The sequence below is a fragment of the Canis aureus genome, chromosome 32 (genome assembly GCF_053574225.1).
Source record: "Canis aureus isolate CA01 chromosome 32, VMU_Caureus_v.1.0, whole genome shotgun sequence".
NCBI classification, from domain to species: domain Eukaryota; kingdom Metazoa; phylum Chordata; class Mammalia; order Carnivora; family Canidae; genus Canis; species Canis aureus.
The window spans coordinates 5,798,444-5,808,790 of NC_135642.1; the positions used below are offsets into that span (position 1 = coordinate 5,798,444).

The 10,347-nt window shown below is 42.9% G+C and overlaps 1 pseudogene across 1 annotated transcript in view; it reads left to right on the plus strand.

Moving 5' to 3' along the window:
* LOC144302923 (glyceraldehyde-3-phosphate dehydrogenase-like) overlaps window positions 1–5,652 on the plus strand; it is an 85,090-nt pseudogene extending 79,438 nt beyond the window's left edge. The window contains exon 3 of the transcript XR_013369917.1: window positions 4,144–5,652. The product of XR_013369917.1 is annotated as a glyceraldehyde-3-phosphate dehydrogenase-like (transcript). The remainder of the gene's footprint in view (window positions 1–4,143) is intronic.
* The last annotated feature ends 4,695 nt before the right edge of the window (window positions 5,653–10,347 follow it).

Here is a 10,347-nt window from a genome sequence, read left to right on the forward strand (position 1 = left end):
CCTCTCTCTCTGTATCTCTTATGAATAAATAAATACAATCTTAAAAAAAAAGAACATTCATTAAGCACTTATTGCTTGCTAGTTACATAAAGGAACACGGGTCCCCCATACCGGTCCCAAGGACCTTATAGAGAAAGTAAATTTTGATCCTTTCAGAAGCTGCAAAGCAATGCCTTAAGTCTCAACTACTCTTTAAATATTTTTTTTTCTTTATTTATTTATGATAGTCACACAGAGAGAGAGAGAGAGAGAGAGAGGCAGAGACACAGGCAGAGGGAGAAGCAGGCTCCATGCACCGGGAGCCCGACGTGGGATTCGATCCCGGGTCTCCAGGATCACACCCTGGGCCAAAGGCAGGCGCCAAACCACTGTGCCACCCAGGGATCCCCGTCTCAACTACTCTTAACTCTACTTTATATCAATGTTATTATACCAGAAATCCTAAGCACCAGGGGATCATGACATAAGCAAAAAACTCTAAAGCATTTCAAGTCATTGGGAGAAAGATGGATTTGTTCATCAGTAATGTTAGCACAAGTAGAGTCAGTATCTGGGGGAAAAAGTGGGATTCAAGCCTCATACTGTGTAACAGGTTAAAGTCCATGTGAGTCAAAATTTTAGTGTAAAATTAAAAACCCTATCAAAGTATTAGAACAAAACACCACTACATTGTTTTCTAACATCAAAAGGGGGAAGATCTTTCTAAATATTTTGTAAAACCCAATAAAAGAAAAGACTATTAAATGTGATTACATAAAAATTAAGAATTTTTGCCTGGCACACAGCATAACCAAAGACAAATAACTGGGCACATGGGGTGGGGGTTGGTGGAGAGGATTTTAACTCCTATTACAGAGAACTAATTGCCAATATATGTAATGAGTTTTAACAACCTTATTGAAAATGGGCCAAGGCTAGGAGCAGACTGTTCACAGAAAAAGAAATGCAAATGGCTCCTAAACTTGTGAGAAGACGCTCAACCCACTCATGGTAAGAAAATGCAAATTTTTTTTTTTTTTTTAGAAAATGCAAATTAAAATAAACCAAAAGATGTGTTTTCAGCTACCAGACTGACAGATCAGAGAGTTTGGTGAGATAACCATGTTGGCAAAGGTGATGCTGTGAGTCGTCGAGGGAATAGCAGGAGCCGGAGATGGAGCCTAAGAAGTGGGGTTAGCAAATTTGAGGAGGGCAGGGAAAAGTAGGGGCAAGCAAGCCTGGTGAGGGTGGCGGGGAGTGACAGCGGGAAAGTAGACACATCAAAGCAATAACTGGAAGTGTTCATTACTGTGAGGCAAACAGTCCTGCAGTATCAGTCCCCCAGGCTGCTGCTGCTTTATAATGAATGATCAGGATTGCCACAAAAGGTTACTTGGTGGCCAGCATTAAAATAGAATTTTACATTAAATCTAGCATACTCAAGATAAGATGCAGTGAAATGCCAGGACACCTGCACCCCGATGTTTATAGCAGCAATGTCCACAAATAGCCAAATTGTGGAAGGAGCCTCGGTGTCCATCGAAAGATGAATGGACAGAGAAGATGTGGTTTATGTATACAATGGAATATTCCTCAGCCATTAGAAATGACAAATACCCACCATTTGCTTCAACATGGATGGAACTAGAGGGTATTATGCTGAGTGAAGTATTCAAGTCAATTGGAGAAGGACAAAGTCTTCTCCAATATATAGTCTCATTATATAGTCTCATTCATTTGGGGAATATAAAAATTAGTGAGAGGGAAGAAAGGGAGAGGAGAGAAAATGAGTGAAAATATCAGAGAGGGTGACAAAACATGAGAGACACCTAACTCTGGGAAATGAACAAGGGGTAGTGGAAAGGGAGGTGGGCAGGGGGTTGAGGTGACTGGGTGATGGGCACTGAGGGGGGCACTTGGGATGAGCACTGGGCGTCATGCTAAATGTTGGCAAATTGAACTCCAATAAAAAAATAAATAAATCCAGCATAGTCAACAAATGATAATTTAAAGATAGGTTATTATCCAGTTATCTCAAATTAAATTTTTAATTTTTATTTATTTTTGTTTTAAAGATAAGAGAGAGAGGGGACATGAGTGGGATAGAAGGGGCAGAGGCAGGGGGAGAGGGAGAAGCAGACTCCCTGCTAAGCAGGGAGCCCAAAATCATGACCTGAGCTCAAGTGAGACACTTAACTGACTAAACCACCCAGGTGCCCCTCATATTAAATTTTTAGAGAATACTTTGTATTTGAAGATGCTGAATGAATGAAGTACATCTCTTACTATTTCAGCTGCTTCTTGCCATTCTTAGAATCTTCCACGGTGAGTCTCGTTACGTCCCTGAATGTTTAGGACAGTGGTGTCTGGTGACCCCTCTCTTTGGTTCCCAGGAATAGCTAACATAGTTACTGATTGGGAGGTAGATGAACTACTAGTGCTTGATTTTGAACAAGTAAGTAATATGTATAATTGAACAAAATGGTGCTTTTATTTTTAATTCCCATTCCCTTCCGTGTCCTCATATTTCTTATCCACTTCCTGTCACTCCTGCTTCACTGCTCATTTGGCTCTTGGAAAACTAGAATTCACGATATTCCTTAAAATGATGCTGCTGTCAATTTCCGTGACTGCTTCAGCATTGGAGGCAGGGGTTAGCTCAGATAACTAGTTGAGATACCTTTTGGTCTGGAATGTTATCATTCTCTGCAGTGCTTTGCAGTGTTAGGATTGTACATTGTGGATTATGCCTTCAGATTTGATAAGTTTTAGGGGCAAATAGAGCACCAAATATTTAATGAGATTCTTGTCTGCTTACATTCTTAACAAAGAATGTAATTATATGCTCAAACCAAAAAGTTACCTTCGTTTATATTTTCCTCCTCACAATTTGATTGCTATCTAGGATTTAAAAAAACAACCCAACTAATCCTGTGCCCAAGTGTATTTCAATAGTCCCTTTCAGTCACTACGGCAAACTAACAAAGCAAAAAGATAAACTGAGTACTTCTAATGCCGATCAGCATAGATCCTGTAGTATTTTCCGACAGGCAAGACTGCAGGTGCTGTTTAAAAAAAAATGTTGGGGTGCCTGGGTGGCGTGGTCAGTGGAGTGTGGTTGAGTGCATCTGCCTTTGGCTTCAGTCCTCATCTTGGGTCCCGGCATCAAGTCCGACTCAGGCTCCCTGCTCAGCGTGGAGTCTACTTTTCCCTCTGCCCCCCTCACCCCCACTTGTGCTCACTTGCTCACAGATAAATAAGTGAAATCTTAAAAAAAATACTGTGATAAATAAGTATCTTTTATGGTATCTGAAAATTGAGGGCATCACTTTGTATTGGATTCTTGGATAGGTAATGACCAAGAAGTGCTGATACCGATAAACCGGGCGTCATTCATGTCAAGAGTTGAGTGTGTGAGATTAGGAGTAAATGGCGAATAAATGGGAATAAACTGGGAGTCTGTGTTGTGTTTTTGTTTTGCTTCATCTCCTCTTTTAGCCCCGTGGTCGAGGATCATGTCAAATTCGGTGTCCCTGTGTGTGTGGCTTTCTTCCTGAAGTGCCATGTTAGGCACTCAGATGTAGTTATTGGGTGGTTGGCAGACTTTGGTCTGTGATGTTTTCCTTGGTGGGGCCGTGTCGTTCCCACCTCTAGTTCAGCCATCTCAGAGAATGAGGTCTGGTTGAACTGTTACACAAAACCCTAACATCTGTTTAATCTCTCTTTTCATTTATGCTGCTTTGGAGCCTTTTTTTTTTGTTTTTTTGTTTTTTTGAAAAGAAGAGCTAATACTATTTCATCGTTTATACAACCTCCTATTTCTTCGGAGATTCATTGTAATTTTTTGCCACTGAATGCATTGATGTCTGGTTTGGAGAACGCTGAAGTTGCAGTGAATGAGACTTAATTTCTCTCTAACCAGCAAATGTTACAGGTGCTACCAATGACAGATAAGCAACTCTAGAGAGGGGACATAGGACACACCTAGGAGTCCTCTGGTAGCTCAGGGACGCGGTTGCAAGGTATATCATGTTTTCTTGGTGCTTTGTCACTTTCCAGTTCCCTGTACTCCTAGAAACCTACAGTAAACTTTTTTTTTTTAAAGATTTTATTAAAAAAAAAAAAAGATTTTATTTAGGCTCTCTGCTCCTCCCCTTTCGACAGACAGCCACATCTTCTGGTACAGTGCCTGCCGCGTCCCCGAGGCGATGGTGAAGGTCAGAGTGAACGGATTTGGCCGTGTTGGGTGCCTGGTCACCAGGGCTGCTTTTAACTCTGGCAAAGTGGATATTGTCGCCATCAATGACCCCTTCATTGACCTCAACTACATGGTATACATGTTCCAGTATGATTCTACCCACCCACGGCAAATTCCACCACACGGTCAAAGCTGAGAACGGGAAACTTGTCATCAATGGGAAGGCCATCTCCATCTTCCAGGAGCGAGATCCCGCCAACATCAAGTGGGGTGATGCTGGTGCTGAGTATGTTGTGGAGTCCACTGGGGTCTTCACCACCATGGAGAAGACTGGGGCTCACTTGAAGGGCAGGGCCAAGAGGGTCATACTCTCTGCTCCTTCTGCTGGTGCCCCCATATTTGTGATGGGCGTGAACCACGAGAAGTATGACAACTCCCTCAAGATTGCCAGCAATGCCTCCTGCACCACCAACTGCTTGGCTTCTCTGGCCAAAGTCATCCATGACCACTTCGGCATCGTGGAGGGCCTCATGACCACCGTCCATGCCATCGCTGCCACCCAGAAGACTGGACGGCCCCTCTGGGAAGCTGTGGCATGACGGCCGAGGGACTGCCCAGAACATCATCCCTGCTTCCACTGGCGCCACCAAGGCTATGGGCAAGGTCATCCCTGAGCTGAACAGGAAGCTCACTGGCATGGCCTTCCATGTCCCCATCCCCAATGTGTCAGTTGTGGATCTGACCTGCCGCCTGGAAAAAGCTGCCAAATATGACGACATCAAGAAGGTGGTGAAGCAGGCATCAGAGGGCCCCCTCAAGGGCATCCTGGGCTACACCGAAGACCAGGTTGTCTCCTGTGACTTCAACAATGACACCTACTCTTTCACCTTCGACACCAGGGCTGGCATTGCCCTCAGTGACCACTTCATCAAGCTCATTTCCTGGTATGACCATTAATTTGGCTACAGCAACCGGGTGGTGGACCTCATGGTCCACATTGCCTCCAAGGAGTAAGAGCCTCCTGGACCACCAGCCCCAGCAAGAACAGGAGGAAGAGAGGCCCTCAGCTGCTGGGGAGTCCCTGCCCCAACTTAATCCCCCAACACACTGAGAATCTTCTGACCTCCAATTTATATCCTAGACCCCGAGGAAGGGGAGGGGCTTGGGGAGCCCTACCTTGTCATGTACCATCAATAAAGTATACTGTACCCAGCCAAAAAAAAAAAATTATTTATTATCTATCCGTCCGTCCATCCATCCATCCATCCATCCATCCATCCATCCATCCGAGAGAGAGCGTGAGAAGGCCCAGGTATGCACAGTGGCGCTGCAAGCGGAAGGGGAGGGAAAGCACCCCAAGCCCAGCACTGCTGATCTGATCCCAGAGCCCAATATTGGGCTCCATCCCAAGACCCTGAGATCACGACCTGAGCCGGAATCAGCGTTGGAAGCTTAACTCAACAAGCCACCCAGGCATGAGAACTTTTTGTTCTTTTGACGTGGAAAAAGCTGGCTTATTTTTCTCAACAAAAATAATATTGATCTTTCTGCCCCCTTGCTTGTGAGCTGCTGTTACCTCCGTGGCCACCTTTTTTTTTTTTTTTTTTAATTTTTATTTATTTATGATAGTCACACACACACACACACACACACACACAGAGAGAGAGAGAGAGAGAGAGAGAGAGAGAGAGAGAGAGGCAGAGACACAGGCAGAGGGAGAAGCAGGCTCCATGCACCGGGAGCCCGACGTGGGCCAAAGGCAGGCGCCAAACCGCTACGCCACCCAGGGATCCCCCTCCGTGGCCACCTTGATACAGACTCTTACTTCAAAAGCTGGGTGAGATGGAGAGAATTTGGTCCTCACAGACATCTTCTGTTACTCCAGACACGTAAACACTGGGTGACCTGGAGATCTTGCAGTTGAAATTGAATGGGTTTCTGAGCTCCAGAGTTGTGCTTACCTGAATGAAGAGTAGTGAATTGTGTGTGGCATGTGTTTAGGAATGGGTCTTTTTATCCAAGTTATAGATGGAGTTGAGAGTGACTTCTCTGAAAGATAGAGGCATCCTTCTCCATGAAGTTAACTTTTTTTAAGATGCATTTTTCTTCCTTTGATGTCTAACTATCAAACTGTTCTCTTGCACTACCATGATCATTTCTTAACAATTTCTTCTCATAATGATCTTCTATTCATTGTGTATATAATGTTTTACTAATAGACATGGTCTTCAGAGTCAGGAAGTAATCATCATCTTAATTTTTTTCTACCTTATTATTTATTTATTGTTTTGGGTGACTGTAGCTGGGTGGGTAGGTACCTTTTCTCTCTTATCTGGGAGTAGCCAAATAATAAAATTTTCTTTATTCTTATTATGGAGGCTAGAGATGTTTGTTCTATGACATGAAGTAGACTTAGGTTTTGAGGCCCTGGCTCCTTTAGCTAAAGGAGCACCTTGTAATTTTTTTTTATAGCTTTTCAGACTGGATGAACTGGATGTATAAGGGTAACTATAATAAACTGTAAAAACAATGATTATTATTTGGTTAATATGTAAGCTAAATTTCATTTGCAGGAAATATACACAGAATTATCTTAATATTACATGTATATGTATTTTTTTATTAAGGATTTTATTTATTTATTCATGAGAGACACACAGAGAAAGAGAGAGACATAGACACAGGCAGAGGGAGAAGCAGGCTCCATGCAAGGAGCCCGACGTGAGACTCGATCCCAGGTCTCCAGGATCACACCCTGGGCCGAAGGTGGCACTAAACTGCTGAGCCACCCGGGCTGCCCACATGTGTATGTATTTGTAATACAGATAATTTGTAATAACATTTGGTTACCAATTGTTCATTCTAGAAACATCTGTTGGACAACACTATGTGTTGGGGCACCGTGCAAAGAGTGAGGGGAGGTTGGTCAGGGGACAGAGAGAGGAAGAAGACTTGGTTCTTGCCTTTGAGGAGCTTTCAGGCTAGCAGAGTGGATGGATATGCACTTATGTGACAACACCTGATAGAGGTATCTAGACAGTGGAGGGGAACAAAAGGAGTAGTAAGTATTCTACTCGGGGAAACCTGTACAGAGAGGCACTCCTAGGAGTGCCAGTATGTGCAGAGGGGTTGTTGGGGAGGGAAGGATGGAGACTAGAACAGAGTTTGTGGTGGAAAGGAAAAAGGCAAAGGTTTAAAGGAGGAAGTGATCAATGGGTGGGAAGAAGATTGTGAAGTGCTGATAATTTTGACATAGGAGTCATCATGGTAAGGGCAGTTGCATTGGAGTGAGGAGTGCAGAATCCAGAGTGGAGGAAGGAGTTTTGAAGAATGAGCAAGAAGAAAATGGAGGAAGCATAGGGCAACTGATTTTAAGAAGTTTATTGGAGAATGCCACCTGGATGGCTGAATTAGTTGAGCATCTGACTCTTGGTTTCAGCTCAGCTCATGATCTTGGGGTTGTGGGATCGAGCCCTATGTTGAGCTCCATGCTCAGCACACCCTCTCCCTCTGCTCCTCCCCCAACTCTTTCCCTTTCTTTGTCTCTCTCAAATAAATAAAATCTTTAAAAGACAGTTTGTTTGAGAAGAAGCAGAGTTTGAGGGAGGGGCAAGTCCATGGAAAGGGTGTGCATGGATTGTAGGATATCTAAAACTTAAAGTGGAGGAGATTTGAGTTTGGTGGGTTGAGAAAGAATTATAAAAGATGAGATTGAAATAAAAGAAAAAAGGGGTAATAGTCTGTAGGTCTGAGTCTGAGAGGAGGTGGGAGAGGATATAGAATATTAATAGCACTGTAGGTCATTTTGTTTTGTTTGCATTTCCACTCTTTGTTCTTCTGGAACCCTAGAAAGCAATGCTATGCTCACCACAAACTGGAGACATAAAATCAGTTGTGTGGTTCTCAATAACTGTTCCATTCAGAGTGGGTTAGACACTGTGCATGGAGGTTATGAATTACGGAGGTTACGTAGAGACGAAAACATGCCGAAGAAATGGATGCAGAGTTTCCATTTGAAAATTTGTGTTTATTCGGGTAGATGGAGAAGGAAATTGGTTTCCTGTTTTGTGGATCCGTCTGGGCAACATGGCCACTGCCTTCAGGAGCCAGGTGTGCTAGAATGGAAGAGGGCAGGTTTGTGAATAGTAGGCTGAGAGACCCTTTGAGGAGGAAAAGGGGAAGGGGCTTGAAAAGGCTTGCTTAGTCTTTATTTAATTTTTGGTTCAGAGAATAATGGCTGTAGAGTATTATATGGACATGGTCCAAGTATTAATTGTTAAGTTGTTTTTGGAAGGCTGTGAAGCAAGTGGAATCTGGGAGGCTAAATGGTATTTGTCTCCCTTCCGCCTGGAGGCCTTCACAAAGGTTTGGGGCTGAAGACAGGAATGCCACACGGACTTCTCTAGATCTGGCCTTGGCCAAAGTCTCTTGCTTCCTCTGTCCCAAGTTCACCCTGCTTTTAATGATAGTTTTCAGAACTCACCATACCAATTTTTACCAGTTGTTTATCTGATTATTCCCCTAACCAACTTCTCCTCTTACCTTAAAAACTCACTAATCGTCATTTTCTTTCTGAAACTTCCTCAGATGCCCTAGTAGGCAGTCCTTCCTTTGAGCTGTCTCTCTACCCAGGGCCCAAGTTCTCAGAATGGTTGTGATGGCTTGTTTGGGTGTTTGTCTCCCTTACAACTTTTGAGCTCCTTGAGGGCAGAAGCAGAGCCTTTCATCTTTGAGGCCCAGCACCTAGGGGAGACTTGACATATAGTAGGGCATTAAAAATATCTGTTGAAATGAATTGAGTTGAATGGTCATATTTAAACAATCTTCAAAAGCTGTACTTCATTTTAGATGCATTTTTGGGGGTCTCAAACTCCTACCATTGTATTTGTGAGTCTTGGGATGGTTTTTTCCCCCCTTATATTTTTAATATCTTTAGATATTTGTTAAGAGTTGGGAAAGTATTACTTAAAAGTATTGTTACTTTCTTTATAATAATTCACAAAATAAATTATTAGTTTAGTGCTTGATTCTTTATATCAGTTTGCAGAACAACCAAGACAGCTCATATATGCAATTAAGAGACATTATTTGATATCCTCATAAGCATTTTAGATATGTTTAGAAATAGCATGTGGTCTCTTATGCTAATATCTAATTGTTTTGTCATTCTTGAAAATGAAAAACCTTTTAAAATGAGTGGAATTGCTCATGGATTTTCTGCCCCATAGAAACTCATTATTGCCACATTTGCCATCCATCATAGACCTAACATAGCTATCATTTTTATTCTGATTATTTTCAAGGGACTCTAAGTGATTATACTTAATGGTTAAATTACTTACTTAATTTCACAGTCCCCAAGTGTATCTACACATTCCAGATATTTGTTTTCCTTGTCTTTTTCTCTTAACCTTTCATGATGGTTTTTTACTTTTCCCATCTGTTAGTTGGCATATACCTCTCAGTTTTCCAGAACTTAAAGCACTTGGAGCACCCCAGCTGCCAGGGTTTCCCCTGCCTCACACTGGGATCATTTGTTGTTCGCTTTTTGCCCATGTCAGTCTCTGTACATCTGGCTGCCAGTATTTTCTGTCTAGGATTTCTTGGTGATAGATGGGAAAAGAGGCTGGAGGGGTTGGGAGTTTAGATTTTGAGTTTGTCACCTTTTACTTAATCTTCCTGTTTTCAGTGGAGTCCCTCCACTGCCTTCCCCAGCTGTGCTTAGCATCCCTGAGCCCAGAGTTCTTCCAATTCCATGGTTTGAAACTCATTTACAGACCTTTGGAGATTTCAAAACTACTCACAACCAGCCACACCCCATACCAATGAAAATTCAGATCAGAAACTCGAGTGAGACTCATGGAACTTTTTTATTTTTATTTTTTTAAAAGATTTTATTTATTTATTCATGAGACACACACACATACAGAGGCAGAGACACAGGCAGAGGGAGAAGTAGGCTCACGCAGGGAGCCTGACGTGGGACTCCATCCTGGGTCTCCAGAATCAGGCCCTGGGCTGAAGGCAGCACTAAACCGCTGAGTCACCCAGGCTGCCCTCATGGAAATTTTTTAAAGCTCTCCAAGGAATTAGTGTGTGGCCAGTAGATAGGGGAATTGTTGCTTTGATGGTTCCTTCTGTCAATCTGGCTCCTCATTACATCTCCGACA